Below are 21094 nucleotides of genomic sequence, written 5' to 3' on the forward strand. Positions count from 1 at the left end.
TCCAACCCTTCAGGAGGTAAACATATCACGCAGGGAAGCCACAGAACGCCTGACTTCTGATCTTTCTAAAATTTCTGATTGGGGCAGAGCAAACTTGGTATTGTTCAATGCCTCAAAAACTCAATTCCTCCATCTATCAACTCGACACAATCTTCCAGACAACTATCCCCTCTTCTTCAATGACACTCAACTATCCCCCTCTTCTACACTGAACATCCTTGGTCTGTCCTTTACTTATAATCTGAACTGGAAACTTCACATCTCATCTCTAGCTAAAACAGCTTCTATGAAGTTAGGTGTTCTGAGACGTCTCCGCCAGTTTTTCTCACCCCCCAGCTGCTAACTCTGTACAAGGGCCTTATCCATCCATGTATGGAGTATGCTTCACATGTCTGGGGGGGTTCCACTCATACTGCTGTTCTAGACAGGGTGGAATCAAAGCTTTTCGTCTCATCAACTCCTCTCCTCTAACTGACTGTCTTCAGCCTCTCTCTCACCGCCGCAATGTTGCATCTCTAGCTGTCTTCTACCGCTATTTTCATGCTAACTGCTCTTCTGATCTTGCTAACTGCATGCCTCCCCTCCTTCCGCGGCCTCGCTGCACAAGACTTTCATCTTTCTCTCACTCCTATTCTGTCCACCTCTCTAACGCAAGAGTTAACCAGTATTCTCAATCATTCATCCCTTTCTCTGGTAAACTCTGGAATTCCTTGCCTGCTTCTGTATTTCCACCTTCCTATGACTTGAATTCCTTCAAGAGGGAGGTTTCAAGACACTTATCCACCAATTTTTGACCACTGCTTTGACCCTTTTAGGGACTGGCATTTCAGTGGGCATTTTTTTTTATTAGATTTTTGTTGCCCTTGGCCAGTATCCTTCCTACATAAAAAAAAAAAAAAAAAAAAAAAAAACAAGTACTTAGACACTTAGTTTCTTTTCTCCCTTTAGTATTTTTTTTTTTTTTAGCAAAGAAAAGACATATCTTCCTATTATCTCTTTTATGTACATCCATGTAAGGCTTTTTTTTTTCTACATTGCTCTCTGGATTGTTGGTGGAAAAGAAAGGTTTCTGCTCTTCAGTGTGTTGTAAAGTGAACGAAGGCGTGTTTGTACCGAAGAGTTAAACAGACAGGAGTTTCTCTTTGGCTCTGGTTCTTTCTTTATTTTCTGTATTTTCTTTTTAGTCTTCTTGTTTTTTTTTTATTTACTTACGTTAATATATTGTCATATTTTGTTCTTGTTTTTTAGTCCTTTTGGTTATCTCTCTCTCTCTCTCTCTCTCTCTCTCTCTCTCTCTCTCTCTCTCTCTCTCTCTCTCTCTCTCTCTCTCTCTCTCTCTCTCTCTCTCTCTCTCTCTCTCTCTCTCTCTCTCTCTCTTTTATTTAAACATAGGTACATTATCACCCGAAGGCGCACTGCCGTGTGCAACCTATTTTAGGGGTGGGACACAACACACAAATATAAATATAAAGATGTATACATATATATACATTCTTTATGGACTTATGTTAATATTGTTAGCAGGGGGTTTGGGAACGAGCTCCTCCAGTGGTGTGCTGCTAACTTCACGTCCTGGGTATCCATCCCCCTGATATGAGTTAAACAGACAGGAGTTTCTCTTTGGCTCTCGTACTTTCTTTATTTTCTGTATTTTCTTTCAGTCTTCATGTTTTTTTTTCTCGTTCTTTCTTTATTTTCTGTATTTTCTTTTAGTCTTCATGTTTTTTTCATGCTTCTCTCTCTCTCTCTCTCTCTCTCTCTCTCTCTCTCTCTCTCTCTCTCTCTCTCTCTCTCTCTCTCTCTCTCTCTCTCTCTCTCTCTCTCTCTCTCTCTCTCTCTCTCTCTCTCTCTCTCTCTCTCTCTCTCTCTCTCTCTCTCTCTCTCTCTCTCTCTCTCTCTCTCTCTCTCTCTCTCTCTCCACAGGCATTTGCTACAATCTTCCTTTTTTGCTGTACATCGTCCTCTTCATCTGGCTAAATCTCCTCCTCCTCCTCCTCCTCCTCCTCCTCCTCCTCCTCCTTCTCCTTCTCCTTCTCCTCCTCCTCCTCCTCCTCCTCCTCCTCCTCCTCCTCCTCCTCCTCCTCCTCCTCCATGAAGCGTCCATTCAACACCCTCATTAAAAACTACATTAATTATACATAATTTACTTCACCACATGAATAAACTGCACTTGTCATCTCATCCTCCTCCTCCTCCTCCTCCTCCTCCTCCTCCTCCTCCTCCTCCTCCTCCTCCTCCTCCTCTTTCTCCTTTTTCCTCTTTTTCCTCCTCCTCCTCGTACAGTTCATTCTGCATCGCTTTATTCTCCACTTCATTCATAACCACCTCCTTCACTCCTTTCTTCCTCCCTCCTCCTCCTCCTCCTCCTCCTCCTCCTCCTCCTCCTCCTCCTCCTCCTCCTCCTCCTCCTCCTCCTCCTCCTTTTCCTCTTCCTCCTTTTCCTCCTCCTCCTCCTCCTCCTTCTCCTCCTCCTCCTCTTCCTTTTCCGCCACTATTCTTATTTCCATCACTCTCAGCAATCATTTATCTTCACTCATTCTCTCTCTCTCTCTCTCTCTCTCTCTCTCTCTCTCTCTCTCTCTCTCTCTCTCTCTCTCTCTCTCTCTCTCTCTCTCTCTCTCTCTCTCTCTGAATGTCAGTAACTATATATACTCATGGAGATAACACACACACACACACACACACACACACACACACAGAGAGAGAGAGAGAGAGAGAGAGAGAGAGAGAGAGAGAGAGAGAGAGAGAGAGAGAGAGAGAGAGAGAGAGAGAGAGAGAGAGAGAGAGAGAGAGAGAGAGAGAGAGAGAGAGAGAGAGAAAGTGTCATGATGGATGGAAGTTATCTTTCCTTTCTGGTAGCGAGCGAGAGAGAGAGAGAGAGAGAGAGAGAGAGAGAGAGAGAGAGAGAGAGAGAGAGAGAGAGAGAGAGATTCAAAAATAGTTTAAACAAAGAGAATCTGCTACTTATTCGTTTGTATGTTTTATTGTGTGTTTATGTATGTATGTATGTATGTATGTTTATGTATTGTATGTTATCATTGTGTGTTTATTGTGTTTATTTATTTATGTGTGTTTTATTATTATTCTCTTTTTTTAATTTTCTTCTTAAATTCCATCTGGATTTAATTTCCTCGTGTGAGTTTTCTAAGTTTTTCCTTTCCTTCTATAAATTTGTGAATATGGCTTTATTTTATTTTTTTCATCTCCCTTTTAGTCTGTAACTTTTATTTTATTTATTTTTTTTTTCCTGATTTAATTTTCGGTCCTTACATAGAAAGTGTTCCTTTCCCTTTTGGAAATGTTCATCGCGTCATTAACTCCTAACTTGTGGCAACGCGTAGTACACTTGACAGCTGCAGGTTTTTTTATAATGTCTAACTTATTGTTTCAACTTTTCATAACTTTTAGAATTCTGTTTTGTAACTTTGATAAGTTTCTCTTAGTTTTGCTCTGTCCGTATATGTGTTTGTACGTTTATATATGTATATATATATATATATATATATATATATATATATATATATATATATATATATATATATATATATATATATATATATATATAATATATATATATATATATATATATATATATATCGGTTACCTATCGATCCATGACGCCGCCATCATCACCGCTGCCGCCGCCTTGGTCGTAGAGGCGTGACAGTATATTGCCTCGTTCCCGCTCAATATCGAGGCTTTCTGATAAGACGTTAGACAGACGAATGCCCTTCCTCCTCCTCCTCCTCCTCCTCCTCCTCCTCCTCCTCCTCCTCCTCCCCTGCTCGATATGGCGTGTTCCTTGACGTGACGGACGTGGTAGTGTATTGTGTTTGACCGTAACAGGACGAGGAGGAGGAGAAGGCGTAAAGGGACTGGAGGAGGAGGAGGAGAAGGAAGAGGATGACAACGACCAAGAAGAAGAAAGGCATGGGAGGAAAAATCCTACATGGAGAAGATGAAGGAAAAGTGTTGAAAAGAACGACAACGACAAGGTGAAAGAGGAGAAGGAAAAATAAAACAGAAAGCAGTGCGGAAAATAAAAATGAACAGGTGTTGTAAGATGTGAAAAAGTTAAAGATGAAAAGAAGTAAGGTCAAAGACAGCGGGAACTGAGAAAAGACAGGGAAGGAAATAAAAACGAGGGAGGAGAAGGTGAAGGAGTAGAAAGGGCCATGGAAGAAACTTGAGAATAAATACATAGAAAGCCTAGGAAAAATGGTTACAGTATGGATAATGAAAATAAATAAAAAAATAAGATCAAGGAAAAAAAAGCACAGGTAAAACAAAGGAGAGGAATGAAAGAGTGAGTGAGAGAGGAGCAGCTGGTAGCAGGTGGAGGGTAGACAGCGGAATTGGACCTAATTTCTTCAAGGTACATTATGTAATTTTTCGGGAGATAGTTTCGGGGATCGGTGCGCGGCGCGTGGGTGTGGCGGCGACGGTACGAGCCAAGAAACAGGAGCTAGCGTGGGCGTTTCCAGGAAGAGAGAGAGAGAGAGAGAGAGAGAGAGAGAGAGAGAGAGAGAGAGAGAGAGAGAGAGAGAGAGAGAGAGAGAGACTTGAAGGTAATGAACTGGAGAGGTAGAGGAACATAAAGACAGACAGACGAACAGATAAATAGACAGAGTGATAAATAGCAGTACGCATAGAAGTAGACAGATAGACAAAGGTAGACAGATATAAATACACGTTCAGGTGGACAAGCAAACAAATATAGGTATAGAGCTATAATTAAACAGAAGGGGAAAGACATGTTGGATCTCTCTCTCTCTCTCTCTCTCTCTCTCTCTCTCTCTCTCTCTCTCTCTCTCTCTCTCTCTCTCTCTCTCTCTCTCTCTCTCTCTCTTCTCTCTCTCTCTCTCTCTCTCGGTGGGACAGGTGGCACAGTCTTGAATGGCTGGCACTTCAAAGACAAATTCTCTTTCAAAATACTCACTCCTCCACTTCCTCCTTCTTCCGCCTTCTTTGTTAGTTGTTGTCTTCTTCCTTCCTTCTATTTTCTTCTCTTAGTTGCTGTGTTTATCTTACCGCGTCCTCTTTTTGCTTTATTTTTTTTCTTATATTGGGTTTTATTTTCATATCTTATTGTGTTTTTGACTTTCTGCTTTCTGGGTCACCCTCTCATTGCATTAATTTTGGATTTCATTTGCATTCTATTTACGCTTCACTCTGTTAGTTCAGAAGCCAGGTTCGTTTATTTGACTTTCAGTAAGGTTTGACAAGTTTTTCTAAACTGAAATTGTATGTGGATTTAAAAATTTTACTTGCACCAGCCTGACCGCTTCTGTGATACTATACATTTTTCCTCGATGATACCTGGTAATATCGCTATATCTGTCTGTTATGAGGCTCAGTCCTTATTAAGATGGTATACATAACAGGGATCAGTAAATAGAATCAAACATCAAAACCATTGAGCCGATGTGATGTTGATTTCACATTGGAACAGATCATAGATGCAGATGCTGCATCAAGACTGACAGGAATAACATCGATGACACAGAATTTTGGTGCACATAAAAGGTAAAATATCCTTAGAGCAACAAGAAATGCTGTTGCTGGAAGCTTGCTGAGGAAAGCAGGATTATCTCAACTTGAAGAACCTACTCAAGAGCTGAAACCATCATGAGTCAAGAGAGGTACATCAGATTTAAAATAAAAAACCTCAGTATTATGGACAGAACTATAAATCCATTTGGAAATCCTGTTGCGAATTATGTTTTTGTATTCAATTGAAATGGAAGAGCTGCATCTGAGGAAGTCACAAGTGAGCTTATGCAAGTGCAGACGATTAGCAAAAAGATGTACACTGAGTTCAAAACAGATTGCTTGACATGCAGGTTTGAGTTACCTTTTCTCGGGAAATTAGTCGAAAACTTCTCTCATGATGCTGTAAAATCAAAGGTGGTAAACAAAGAAAGAAAGAAAATAATAGAGGTGAAAGGAGCTTGAGAGCTGTATAAGCGACTACTTTTTCTTGCTATGACAACTCATATTGACTTACGAACTACCTTCAAATATCCCTTGACTACTATCCCTCTTTGCCTTGGAAATGTCAATGGTTCAGTGATTTGTACTCCAAATTCTAAATGTCTGCACAAATTGGAAGGAAAGGTTGAATGCACAGTACCTAATCCTATGGATGTCTTAGTGACTGATGCCATGTTTGTTCTCAGATGTTTGACCAATCTACCCGTTAAGTTCAAAGAATAAACAGCATGTATGTGCTTAGAGCATCTGCAACAGAGGTTCATCTTGGCAGTGACGCATACACTGGAACAAGTATTGAGAGGCTAGAGCAAGACATTCGTGCCAGAGGATTCAGCGAATGTCGTTCAGTGGTTGGTTTCAACACCGCCGGTGGTGAGAAGACTAAGCCAAGGAGATTCTCTGCAGCCTTTTCATCCTCTTCGTTCAAAGCATCCCTTCCTCGCTTCCTAGCTAATCAGTTGTGTGATGATCAGTACTGTGGTGTACTGGGCGATAACTAACTAATCTAACTAATGTATTCTGTTGAGGAAGGACACATGACGAGGAACTTGTGAACTCCCACACTGAAGATGATACAAGGATGATGTAGCATGTGAAGTATATTCACATCTTCAACCCCAACCACATCATCACAGTAAGAGCAAATGACACTGATGTCCTAGAGATTCTGCTTAACCATGCCAGTTTGAATAATTCCCTCACAATATACATGGACGTATGAAATTCAAAAAACATTCGCAGGTACATTGATGTAACAATGCTGGGGAAAGAACTTCGTAAAGCATACCTTCACTGGCTGCGACTACTCTCCTTCATTTAAGGGCAAAAGAAAAGTACGTCACCGCATATTATAGAAAATTCTCCAAGATTCAGAAGAGTATCTGGAGAACTTGGCTCTTCAACAATGGCTGAAAGCACATACCTTGTGCTAGAAGAATTTGTGGGTGTTTTATATGGACAAAACAACGTTAAAGACGTTAACATTACTCGCTTCAGCGGCAAAGGGCAACAAAATAAAAAAAGAAAAAAAGACCCACTGAGGTGCCGGTCCCTAAATGGAGTCAAAAGTGGTCATCAAAAATTGCTTGAACCCTCCATCTTGAAGGAGTTCAGGTCATAGGAAGGAGGAAATACAGAAGCGGGCAAGGATGAACGATAGAAAATACTGGTTAACTCCTGCATTAGAGAGGTGAACAGAATAGGGGCAAGAGAAAGAAAGTCTTGTGCAGCGAGGCCAAGGAAGAAGGGAAAGCATACAGGTAGCAAGATCAGAAAAGCAGTCTGCATGAAAATGACGACAGAAAACAGCAAGAGATTCAACTTTGCGGCGATGAGATAGAGGATGAAGACAGTCAGTTAGAGAAGAAGAGCTGATGACACGAAAAGTTTTTGATTCCACCCTGTCTAAACGAGCATTATGAGTGGAATCCCCCCATACATGTGAAGTATACTCCATACATGGACAATTAAGGGCCTTGTACAGAGTTAGCAGATGGTGGGAGTGAGAAAAACTGGCGGAGACGACTCAGAACACCTAACTTCATAGAAGCTGTTTTAGCTAGAGATGAGATGTGAAGTTTCCAGTTTAGATTATGAGTAAAGGACAGACCAAGGATGTTCAGTGTAAAAGAGGGGAACAGTTGGGTGTCATTGAAGACGACGGGATAGTTATCTGGGAGGTGGTGTTGAGATGATAGATGGAGGAATTGAAGTTTTGAGGCATTGAACGATATTAAGTTTGTTCTGCCCCAATCAGAAGTCAGAAGTCAGGTGTTCTGTGGCTTCCCTGCGTCAACTGTTTACTTCCTGAAGGGTTGGATATCTACGAAAAGGCGTGGAAAAGTGCAGGGTGGTATCATCACCGTAGGAGTGAATAGGACAAGAAGTTTGGTTGAGACGATCATTGATGAATAAAAATAAGAGAGTGGGTGACAGGACAGAACCCTGAAGAACACTACTGTTAATGGACATAGAAGAACAGTAACCGTCTACCACAGTAGCAATAGAACGTTTAAGGAAGGAAACTTAAGATGAAGTTACAAAGAAAAACTAGGAACTGTAGGAAGGTAGTTTGGAAATCAAAGCTTTGTTCCAGACTCTATAGAAAGCTTTTGATGTGTCTAAGGCAACAACAAAAGTTTCACCAAAATCCTTAAAAGAGGATGACCAAGGCACAGTAAGGAAAGACAGAAGATCACCAGTAGAGTGGTCTCAACGGAACCCATACTTACGAACAAAAATAATGTTGTGAAGTGACAGCTGTTGTAGAATCTTCCTGTTGAATAAAGATTCAAAAATTTTAGGCAGGAAATTAAGGCAATACGACAGTAGTTTGAGGGATTGGAACGATCACACTTTTTAGGAACAGGCCGAATGTAAGCGAACTTCCAGCAAGAAAGAATAGTAGATGTTGATAGACAGTGTTGAAAGAGTTTGACAAGGCAAGGTGCAAGCACGGTGACACAATTTCGAAGAACAATAGGAGGGACCCCATCAGGTTCATAAGCCTTTCGTGGGTTTAGGCCAGCGAGGGCATTGGAAACATCACTGCAAGTTATCTTAATGGGTAGCATGAAGTAGTCGGGGGGTGGAGGAGGAGGAAGAAACAAGCCCTGAATCATCCAAGGTAGAGTTTTTAGCAAAGGTTTGAGCGAAGAGTTTAGCTTTAGAGGTAGATGTGATAGCAGTGGTGCCATCTTGTTGAAATAAAGGAGGAAAAGAAGAAACAAATTTATTGGAGATGTTTTTGTCTTGGTGCCAGAAGTCACGAGGGAAGTTAGTGTGGTGCTTGTACAACTCGTTAAACTCGGTTGTGGGTGTTATCTGTATATATGTTTGGGGTTTCATTGGTTCAGTGGTTTCGTTGTTGTTTCACTGTATTCGTTCGATATTGTGTGTAAGCTTTACGAATTTTCGTCGAAGTTTTCCTCATAGTGCTGGACCAACACCGGAGACAGCTAACTCCAGCTGCTCCACCTGTACATAGCTTTGGTTTATTGCTAAGTAAAGCCTTGGAAAGAGGTTGGGTATGCTTTACCCTTTTTTTTTAGATATACCTCATTTATATCTTGAAAGATTTTAACACACTATTAATGAAGGAGTTTTTGATTAGTTGGAGAACAGACTCGGCATGATTCCGAACAGAAATATAAAGTGCATGAGATTCAGGTGATGGAAAGCTCAAGTACCTTTTGCAGGCTACTTCATCTCGAAAAATGCCTAAACATCACAAAAACTATCCGGTTGGTGCAACTAAGAAGTTGAATTTGAAATCTACACAAAATTTCAGGTCAGAAACACTTGCTGACTCACACCTGGCTCTTGTTCTGTTACATGAATTGTTGCTTCCTTCACTCGGTGGTTCTGGCTTGCACCGTGTTTGCATGACTGTTTACCTCGTATTATTAATGCAAGCTCATTCTACGTTTCACAGTGTCGTTTTGCGAGCGAGTAATAAGGTTGCAGGAATGAGGGGAGCGAGGTGTTTTTTTCATACATATTTTTAAAGCTATTCACGCATTGGTCTTGTTCTCATTTGTAAGTCAAGACAAATTTGACGTCATACCTGGAGTGAGAGGCGTCGTACCTACCAGACCCATGACGCCTTTGAGATGAAAATGAAATGTGTTGAGTCAAACGTGTAGTGAGTTGAGGTCGCGTGGAGTCGAAAAGACGCCTCCACCACCTGCAATCTTCCCACTCAAAGATGACAGCGAGGGCGGCGATCATATTATACCCGCCCCGATGCTGCTTGTTAATATACAACACTGCGCCTCTAAGAATCACAATCCATTCCTGGTAATGCTTAAAACGGAAATCAGAAGAGAACACAAAGGAAGAGCAGACTTTTTTTAGCTTTGTGAGACTGTCTGAAGTAAGAAATGTAGAAACGTAATGCAAGAGAAAAAAAAAATACGGTTAAAACAAACATCAGCAAGACTGTAATACGCTTAACTAGCTAGTCTGAAGTAATAAATGTAGAAAAGTGAAGACAGAAAAGAACACGAAAGAAAAACAAAGGAGATTTTTTGCTCTTTGTGTGACTCCGTAATAAACTTAGCTGTGTATTCTAAAACAAGAAATTAAAAGAAATAAAGAGGAAAGGAACATAAAGGAAGGACATAATAATAATAATAATAACAATAATAATAATAATAATAATAACAATGATAATAATAACAATAATAATAATAATATCTGGAATTAGCTACATTGATCAATCAAAATAATAGATGTAGGAAAGTAAAAGCGATGTAAGCAGGACAATAAAAATAATAGTAAAGTGGGATGATTTTAAGTTCATTCGTATTCAAGACGATGATGTGATTTGTTGAGGGGAGAAGAGAGAAGGAAAAAGCAAGTTGAGCGTGTGGTGTTTGTTTGCTTAAATGTGAATGCTTGTTTGTGTTTCTTTGGAGAGATGATTATATGCAGGTTGCGCTGAACTACACATGATGCTTGTTGTTGTACAGGTGGAACACACACACACACACACACACACACACACACACACACACACACACACACACACACACACACACTTTTTATACTTCACACACACACACACACACACACACACACACACACACACACACACACTTTTTATACTTCACACACACACACACACACCCACACACACACACACACACACACACTTTTTATACTTCCTCTTGGTGCACTGGAGAAGACCTCATTTTCCAAAGCCCTAGACAGACAGACAAACAGACAGACAGGCGCACAGACAGACTCCAGTGAAAATCAGATTTATTCCACTCAGCTGCAGGAAGAAGAAAAGGAGGAAGATAAAAATAAAACGAAAAAAATACTGTGCTTACGATGACCGAGCAGGAGAGAGAGAGAGAGAGAGAGAGAGAGAGAGAGAGAGAGAGAGAGAGAGAGAGAGAGAGAGAGAGAGAGAGAGACTGTTAGGAGGGTGGAGTCTTCTTAATATTCGTCTCACACACAAATTTGAAACTTGAACGTGAGTCGCTTCTCTTGGCAGGAATGTATGAGACTTAGAAAATTGCTTCGTTCCGACACTGGGATTGAAATAACTGGACGGACCAACTGGACAAAAGACTCAGATGCACTGCGGGTTTGCTTGCGTCCTGCTCAGGTGTTCTGGAGCTCGGGGATGTTTTATTGTATATCTAGACTTGCTGGGAACATGGAGGTAAAATTTAGAGCTGAAGAAACTTACAACTCGTGGCTGGTAGAGTTCCAGAAAGAGGAAAGATATGGTTAGCTTTCGTGGAAACTCGGTTATTCGTCTCCCAAAAATGTCCAGGGTGAAGGATGGTGTGAAATACAAAGTAAGGTATTGTTGCAGTGTGTGTAGGAGAGGTTTAGGGGATTTTAAGCCAGTTTAAAAAGCGTGTATTAGTTTTTCTTTTATTATTATTATTATTAGCCACAGGATATTTTACTTGTGTTCTTGTTTAAATTGGAATGGAAAATAAAGGAAGTTCTGTGTTTATACTTTCTGAAGGGAATATGTAGAAAATAATATACAAGTGATGTTTGCTGTTCGCCGTACTCGGTACCTTATATATATTCAGTGCTATTTTGAAAGTATCCATGGATGGGAAGACAGAGAAAACTACGTAGTATTTGAATAAGTAGGAAAGAGGTATTCGCTAATGTGCTTCTATCTTTCATTTTAAATATACCGTCTCCCGGCCAGCACTGAAAGAGTAGAAAGAAGAAAAAATTATGTGGTGAATAAGTATAACAAAAATGTAAGGATTCTCTCTCTCTCTCTCTCTCTCTCTCTCTCTCTCTCTCTCCTCTCTCTCTCTCTCTCTCTCTCTCTCTCTCTCTCTCTCTCTCTCTGTAAAAGTCGAAAAAGACGAAAAATAACAAAGAAAACATCCCTAGAAATTAATAGAAAGACATTTCCAGTGATAAACGAACTGCCATGAGAGAAACAAAACTACTGAACATCATTTCCTTTAAGTTATCGTTATAGGAAAGCGGAAAACGGAAAGAAAACAAAGCAGCGTGGGGGAATACGTAAACGAGATGTCATTGCTAGTGATAAACGAGTCTCCATGAGTGTTTAAGAGAACCATTCTATATTGTTGGAGCTGCAGTACCATTATGTAAAGCCGCTAATTCACTGCAATTGTCCCTGACAGATATGGAGCTTAGCGTAATGTGCGTGACTCCACACCTGCACCAGCTACACCTACTTGCGCATACCAGCACCGCCACACCGCTAGTCGGAACTCCCTCATTCTGTCCTCTCAGCTCGACGGAAGAGTGTATGAAAGGTGAGTTAATTAAAGTGGTGCATTTGCATGTTGCGTTTTTTCTCTCTATTTTTATTTTTTTATTTGTAAGTTTTGCAACTCCGCGCAGGTTTAGAACTGAAATACGTCTGTGTACAGTTGACTTTAGTGTATTTATTATAACACGTGCTTCATTTCTAAACCGTTGCCAGCCACTAAAGTCTGCAAGAAACCATTAGGCCTACACGTGGCAGTTCCTGAACGAAATATACCTATCTACTTCCGCTTATCATTCTAATCCATAAATCACTAGCCGTCCTTTAAAGCTCCCTAATGCCTCAGCACGAACTACCTGATTACTGAGTCTGTTCGGTATCTTCGAGTAGGAATTACTAACACTTTACTTTGTTTTAAAGAAAGCCAACCAAGCAGATGTTTTCCATATTTATTTAATGGAGAAAAGAAAAATTCCGAAAACAACTTGATGCCGGTAAATTATTGAATTTCACTCAGAATACTAGTAAATATTACCATCACTCCTTGAAGCTCAAAGTGGCAAATAATTTTTCAAAGAGAGCAGTACAGTATGGACTCAAAGCTGCAATGCGATCCGCTCCGAGCATTCAGAACAAATATATAAGCTCGAATATTAGTCATTCCGCAAGAGGTGAATGTACAGTTGAGCATACTGGGGTTGACAAAAATATACCCACACAGCACTTCACGGCTCAAGTAAGTCAGATCCTTCAAACTCTCTCCCTGTTATTAAGAATTACGCCGATAAAGACAAAATTCACTTGACGCTCGTGGAAACCCAGTGAGGCGCGGCGTTCATTCATTCCGGCGGTTGGCTGGCGGAAAATAAAACTGTATGAATGAAAGGGTAAATAATGGAGGTGAAGGCTGACAAGGTGCATCGTTACCTGTCCTGGAAACTGCGACACAAAAGGCCGCCGGAATTCCAAAATTTTTGCTCGTACTCGTGTGTGACTTTATTCTTTATATTTTTCCCCTCCATCGCCCAGTTACGTTTTTCTATTGACAAGGTAATTACTTTTTTTTACTAGATTTTTTCCCATTGTCATTTTTTTTTTTCTTTCGTCAAGTTCGTTTTTTTTTTATGTAAATTTACTTTACTTTTGTCAAGTACTTTTCTTCCTTTACAAGTAAGTGGTTTCCTTTCGTCAGTTCATTTTTATCCTTCCAACTTGCCTGTAATTTCCTTCTGGCTATTTACTTATTCTTTTTACATCAAGTTTCCCTATTCATTCATTAACTTTCTCCTTTTTTTTTTTCCTTCAGTAAATATTTCCTACACTAACTCTTTATCAAGGCTATTTTTGTTGTATCAAGTTTCCTCATTAATCAATTTACATTTTTATTTCACTTTTCACTCTCTCAGTAATTGTTTCTTTCCTCCAAGTTACTTATTTATCAAGTGGAAAAAAAAAAAAAGCACAGTTCTATTGTAACAAAGGAACGCCTCCCCTCCTTCTGCCTTCTCCACATTCCTCCTTTCCTTCTCCCCTTTCCTCTTTCGGTTTACGTCTGTGTTAGTCAAAGGAGGAAAACAAAATATATATATATATATATATATATATATATATATATATATATATATATATATATATATATATATATATATATATATATATATATATATATATATATATATATATATATATATATATATATATATATATATATATATATATATATATATATATATATATATATATATAATTTTTGCATTTATCTCTTCGTATTGACTCTCATTACCAGGGGAAGGTCATCTTTTTTACTCTCTCTCTCTCTCTCTCTCTCTCTCTCTCTCTCTCTCTCTCTCTCTCTCTCTCTCTCTCTCTCTCTCTCTCTCTCTCTCGTATCACTCAGTCTCTCCTTCTCTTATTTTACCTTTTTTTCACTCGTTTCCTCCATTCTCTCTGTGTTTTATTCATTTCCTTTTATTAAATCAAAGCTGTCGTCCCTCGTTTATCTTTTTTTTATGTAATTAACTAATTGGATTATGGCTTTTCTCTATTTCCATTTTGGTATGTCAAGATATTTTTACAAGAATATTTTATTTTTTTTTTTCTTTCCTGATCTTTCGTCATTCTATTTTTTTCCCCAGTGTGTGTGTGATATTCTCTCCTTTTCTTTCTTTCTTCATTTTCCTTTTCATTCCTTTTTTTTTTCCTTCCTTCTCGTGTCTTCATCAACATCTCCATTTGCTTTTCATCCTCGTGTCATTTCTGTCCCTTTCCGGAAATGAAGTTGTAAAGTTTTCCAGTTATATTTTTCTTTGCTAACTGACTTTGGTAGATTGGTCCCCTGACTCATTATCTCTCTCTCTCTCTCTCTCTCTCTCTCTCTCTCTCTCTCTCTCTCTCTCTCTCTCTCTCCTCTCTCTCTCTCTCTCTCTCTCTCTCTCTCTCTCTCTCTCTCTCTCTCTCTCAGTCTCTTAAATACCTTTCTAATTTCTTACTTTTCCTTTGTACTCTTTCCTTCTTTCGTTTTTCCTCTCTCTTTTACTTTTCATTCTCTCTAATCTTACTTCTTTAATTATTCCATTTTCTCTTCTTGATCTCCTTTGTCACATTGCCCTTCATTTCCTCCTCCTCCTCCTCCTCCTCCTCCTCCTCCTCCTCCTCCTCCTCCTCCTCCTCCTCCTCCTCCTCCAATTTCTTAACCCTACCACAAAACTGCTAGGAAATAATAGGAAATTAATAACAAATGAGTTAAAGACGGCTTCCCTTCACGCCTCGGATGGGAAGAAAGAAATAGTGTAGCAATGGAGGGGAAAAAGTACCCGAAGGAAGGAAGGAAGGGAAAAAACACACGCATTGAAAGAAAAATTTAGTGTTCCTTAAAATCTGTTAATGTTGCCACTTTTTAAGCCCTAAATCGGAAAGTAAACAAAGCGTGACCTTGGGTTTTCTTTCTCCGCTGTATTTTCTTTTCTCTTTTTCTTTTTCTTCACTTTTAAACAGATTTACAAAGAGTACCAAAGTTTGTTGATTAGAGTAATGGTATTGGATCACACAGACAGGCAGACAGACAGACGGACAGAGAGACAGACGGGTAGAAACACACACACACACACACGGTAGATGGAGAGGCAGACAAACAGACAGACAGACAGAAATATACGTGACACAAAACTGGAATTCTCGAAATACAGGAAGAATGAATCAACGTACAACGAAAGTAAATTGCTTTGAGTGTATCGCATTGTTATAACTTGTGCAGGAAGAGAGAGAGAGAGAGAGAGAGAGAGAGAGAGAGAGAGGAGAGAGAGAGAGAGAGAGAGAGAGAGAGAGAGAGAGAGAGTAATGGAATGGAGGGAGGTGGGATAGGAGAACGAGAGTGGGAAGGGTGAAATGGGTGGGGTTTTTTTGTCTGTGTGTGTGTGTGTGTGTGTGTGTGTGTGTGTGTGTGTGTGTGTGTGTGTGTGCTGTGTGTGTGTGTGTGTGTGTGGGGAGGATGAAAGTAAGATACACCCCCCTTAACTCATCTGTCGGCGTCCCCAGCGACCTGAGTCTGCGCAGCATGTACAGCCTGTAGGTAGCTGATCTTATGGTGCTGGCGACATGCTGCTTCCAGGTCAGCTGGTCGTCCACCGTGACTCCGAGGAGCTTGGCACATCGGACTACCTGGAGGGGGTGAGGGCCCACTGAGAGCTGGGGAGGAGGCACTGGTACAGAGGAGGTACAGAAATGCATCACCACAGTTTTGTTGTGGTTGATGGTCATCCTGCTCTCCTCCGTCCACGTCTGCAGTCGCTCCAGGATCACTTGCAGTGGCGAGTAGTCCGGGTTCTTGATGGAAACTGGGACGCCCACGGTGCAGTCGTCCACATACTTCCAGCGATGGGGGGTGTCAGTGAGGGCGTCGTTAATGAGGAGGAGGAAGCATAGAGGACCCATCTTGGTCCCCTGGGGGACCCCACAAGTCAGCTGTTGGAAAGTAGAGACAGCCCTGATAGCGAACGGCCTGACGCCTCCCTGTGAGGAAGTCGGCTAGCCACGCTATCAGGTTAGGAGGGAGACCCAGACTCACTGCTTTGCTGATGACAACAGTGTGATCAACAAGATCAAAAGCCTTTTTGAAGTCCACAAAAGCAACAGCTAGAGAGGTGTTTCGCTTGTCCAGGTGGCTGTGGATGAATTCAAGGAAGCTGGTCAGGTAATGGGAGGTGTGTGTGTGTGTGTTTGCTTACGTGTGACTATTTGCCTATCCGCGTGAGTCTGTGTGCGTGGGTAATTCACAAATTTTGCTGAGATCAGAGCTTGGGAAACACACACACACACACACACACACACACACACACACACACACACACACACACACACACACACACACAAAGGCCAAGATGACTTCGCTGCTAACAAGGTAATTACTCCTTGAAGCACACACACAGGGAACAGCAGTGGCTTGGCGTGGCACTCCCTACTGACGAAGACAAGCACGAAGAGGAGTAGGAGGAAGAGGAGGACAAGCACCAGGAGAACAGAGATGTAAAGTAAGTCAGGGAGAGAATTGAATCCGTTCACCTGGAAATCCTTGAGGGTAAAGTGAATGATTAATTATTTATCCCAGGTGCTGTCAAGTGAAGAGGATGAATGAAAGTAGATCTTGACTTGCACCAAATACGTAAGAAGGAAATGGTAGTCGGGAATACAAAAGAGGAACATGATTAAGTTGCCGTATATGTGGGATTCTTAAAAGGAAGGTGAATGGGGTAAACTCAGCCGCGTTTAATGTGTAGGCTGTCTGTCAGTGATGGTGCCCGTGGCTGTCATGGTGAAGGAGCATAAATGGAGCTGGACGAGGAGGAAGTGGTGTGGTGTGGTGGGGTGTGGAGGGAAGAGGTGTGGTGTGGTGGAGAGGGGTTGAGGAGCAGTATAAGGCATTTCAAAAACAAAGTGTAGCAGGATGAGTAATGTAGAAAATAAAGCGGAATTCCGAAGATGCTGGTGTGGTGTGGAAGGTGTGAGCGAGATGAGGTGAGGTGTAAGGTATTTATCGTCTTAGAGTATAACAGGATGGGTAATGAAAAAAATAACGTGGAATTTCGAGGAAATCTTAAGTTGGACGCCTAGTCTAGAAATCAACGTAAAAAAAAAAAAAAAAAAAAGTATAGTATGGACAGTTGATCAAGAAAACAACTCATGCAGATTCGAAGGAATGATTAATGCGTATAGATAATTAAGAAAATAGTGAAGAAAATTTTCAGAAAAAAATATTTTATGGACGGATAAACAAGACAAACCGTGAACATGAGACTTGTTTTTTATTAGAAACAGCTATTTCTACCCAAAAAATTTGCAGAGAAAACTCTCCGTGATCTCACATAAAGCTTGGGGAATTTAGCGTTCATTTTGGTAATGTAAAACTTTCTGGAATTTTCTTCTTGGTATTCATTAATTATAAATCGTTCGTACCCGAGTTGTTGCTTCTTCTTTTATAATACTGACAGTGTCGTAAGTGCTTTGGAAAGACGCAGAGACAAAGTATTTTAAGAATCACATTAAGATAACAATTTTATCATTAACGGGTCAAGCAACGGGCAAGTGTTTTCACGAATTGATGGAACGCTTGATTAAAGTCTGGCCATTTAAACGTTGTCGTTTGATTTTTTTTTCCATCTAGTGGACATTAAGAGCCGTCCCTCAGCTATTAATACTAGAAAATTATACATCAAGGGAATCAGTATTTCAGTTTAGAGCATTTAAAGAATCATTTTAACGGTAATAGAAAGTCAGAATTGGGACACAGTAGTAATATTTGCGCAGCCTTTGATGGCCTTTGAGTATGGCAGGAATACTGGCCCTCCATCCCAGCTCACGGCACTTCTGTGCTTACGTTTACAATCGCCTGTGAGCGCCCCGGCGAGCGGCTGGCGTGCCCCGTCCATGCCGCGCGATGATTAGCCCTGATGGCTCTCCCATCGTCGCCGCGGGAATCGCTGTCCCCTCTGGCACTAATTACTGTAAGTGATATAATCACCTCCATATTTTTGTGTTAATTAATTGGTGTATATTATAAGCACGAATTAATTCGCTTGTGAATTATTATTAAAACTTTGCATAGTGCCACGTTTCATCATCGTGCCGCCTCCTGACAACACAGGGAGGTGAGTGGCGGGCGAGCGGCACCGCCTAGCGGGAGAATCAAGAAGCGTTCATCCAACACTGAGTTAGTTACCAGGTGCTGCCTCTCTCCCCTTCCTCCTCCCAGGAACTCCACTGTGAATGGAATGTCATCGTACACTATGAATTATTTCTTTATTAATTAACCAAACTCTGATCGTTCGCAATTCCTCTTGTTATTAGAGGAGGAGGAGGAGGAGGAGGAGGAAGAGGAGGAGGAGGAAGACAGAGGATCAGGGCACATGAGTGGGTGGAGGGATGCACCGCCCCATGACCTCTACGCGGGAGTGGCGGGCAGTATTGCTCTAAGTGACAGGTTGAAACGCGAGACTGTAAACCCCAAAACTATTTCGCACCTCTACCGTGGGAATATTGGGCGGGGGAAGTTTTATAAAAAGTCACATATTGCTGGTTCTGCGCAAACTGTGAAGGGGAGAGAGAGAGAGAGAGAGAGAGAGAGAGAGTCACACAAAGTCATCATAACTCGAGAAGACTGAAAAATAACTCAATTTTATAACGTCACAAACAGAAAATGATAACCACATTGTAAAAATGAAACACAAGGCAAATTCCTAAGGAAAAAATGTGGAGACCCTGTGAGGAAAGTTTGAGAGCGAAGGGAATGATAATCGAACCAACAGTGAGGCAATGAAGACCACCACCACCATCACCACCACCACCATCACCACCACCGAGCCCGCTATTGGGGAAGGGTATCGGCCAATCAGCCTTCCCCGGGGACACAAAGAAGGGGAAGAGGAAGGGAGAGGGAAGACACAAAGAGGGGTAGGGGAGTGCTGGGAACGCGGAAGGTGACTAAGGCAGAGATGTGGGTGGAAGTAAATAGATGAATTAAGTGCTTATAATTTGACTGCACACACACACACACACACACACACACACACACACACACACACACACACACACACACACACACACACACACACACACACACACACACACACACACACACACACACACACACACACACACTTTCATCCCTATTTCAAGCCCATTCAAGTATTCCCCAAAAACACAAGCAACACAAGAACAATAAACCAGGTAAATAAAGCGACAGGTGAATATAGTGTAGATAGACTTGACAGGTTGATAAAAGGATGGTGAGGGGATGGCCGCAGACAGACAGACAGATGGATGGATGAATTGGTGAATGGATGTACTATGTTTTCATTTTGTCTTGCCTTTCCCCTCTGCCCTTTAATTACATTGCCATTCATCTTGGTTTGTATCCCTTCCCTCCTCACGCTGGATTTCTGTATCAAATCAAAATTCACGTGTCTCCTCTAGTCAGCCATGCTCCGTGCTCTTCGCTTTTCTCATTTGCTTCCTTTCTCACTTTCATCATCATTTCTCCTTTTTGTTTTGCTTGCTTTCTCGTTTTCATTGCCATTTCCGCTCCTTTTTCTTTTTCTGCACACATGCACCTTCCTTTTCCCCCTTTTCTGAGTCTCCATCCTATTTTCTCACTTTCTATCTTCTTGACCTTTCTCTCTCTCTCTCTCTCTCTCTCTCTCTCTCTCTCTCTCTCTCTCTCTCTCTCTCTCTCCTCTCTCTCTCTCTCTCTCTCTCTCTCTCTCTCTCTCTCTCTTTCTTTCTTTCTTTCTTTCTTCCCACCCTTCCGCTTCTTTCTGTAGCATTCTCCTCTCCTCCGCATCCCGTCCTCTTTGCACGATTTTTTCTCAGCCACTCTTATTCTCCTCATCCTCTCTCATTTGTGCTTATTTTTTCCTTCCTCTACTATTCTCTTTACCCTACTCTCTCTCTGCGTTTCTTCTTCTCTTCCTCTTATTTTCCTCATCTTGATCTTTATACCCGTCTTTTTTCCTTATCATTCATTCTCATCATTTTGTCGTCTTTATATTTTCCCTTTCTCACTCATTTCCCTCACCCTCCTTAACTCTTCCACCTTTTTTTTCCCTTCATATCCCAATTTCACATCCCTCTCCTTCACTCCTCTTTGCACCCTCTTTCCCTCATTACCTCCTATCCCTTTTCAACTTGTCTTCTTTATATCATTTTTTTCCCCTTCACTTGCTTCCCCTCGTGCTTTTGTCCTGCCTTCCCATATCATTCCCTCTCCTGAAGCATTTCTTCCATTCCTCTCCCTTCCCCCTTCCCTTTCGGATGTGGCCAGAAGGAAGCGTAGTGACCCACAAGTCCCTCTCCCTTCTTCTCTTCCTTCCGTTTTTTCCCGCTCCTTTAGAATACAGAACTCAGCCCCTATGCTGTAGAGGGATACAGGTGATGACCTTCTTCCCTGTAGCAGACTCGTATAAATTCTGGCAGGAAATTTATCGTCTCACGTATCCCTTGGACTTTTTCTTGCCACCCTCGATCTAATCACGTCAAATGGCCGCCCTTCGTTCCTCGGGAAAACTCATCTTGTTCAGCTCCATGAGATACAAATTTTCGTCTCTACTGCTGTACAGTAGGTGACAGGCGAGTGATGGAGAACAGTGAGAGGAGAGAACAGTGAGAGGAGAGGAGACAGACAGAGAGAGAGAGAGAGAGAGAGAGAGAGAGAGAGAGAGAGAGAGAGAGAGAGAGAGAGAGAGAGAGAGAGTTACGTAGAAAAACCGGCCACAACAGACCTTGTGATACTCACGAGGTGACTTGACCTAGGACTACTAAGGTGACAGTAGAAGAAAAAAAACAGAAAACCAGAAGGCTCTCTCCCAACTCTCCACTCCTCCGGCA

At 41.4% G+C, this 21094-nt stretch overlaps 1 protein-coding gene across 3 annotated transcripts in view; it reads left to right on the plus strand.

The window, feature by feature from the left end:
• LOC135103657 (neuropeptide CCHamide-2 receptor-like) overlaps nt 1–21094 on the plus strand; it is a 292047-nt gene that overhangs the window by 135306 nt on the left and 135647 nt on the right. For 2 of the 3 annotated variants that reach the window (XM_064010210.1, XM_064010213.1), the window contains exon 3: nt 12132–12266. The gene's annotated coding sequence lies outside the window, so the exon portion shown is untranslated. Of the gene's footprint in view, nt 1–12131; nt 12267–16613; nt 16747–21094 lie in introns of those variants that run through there. The other variant, XM_064010212.1, reaches the window with a different exon arrangement.

The sequence above is a fragment of the Scylla paramamosain genome, chromosome 9 (genome assembly GCF_035594125.1).
Source record: "Scylla paramamosain isolate STU-SP2022 chromosome 9, ASM3559412v1, whole genome shotgun sequence".
Classification (NCBI taxonomy): Eukaryota; Metazoa; Arthropoda; class Malacostraca; order Decapoda; family Portunidae; genus Scylla; species Scylla paramamosain.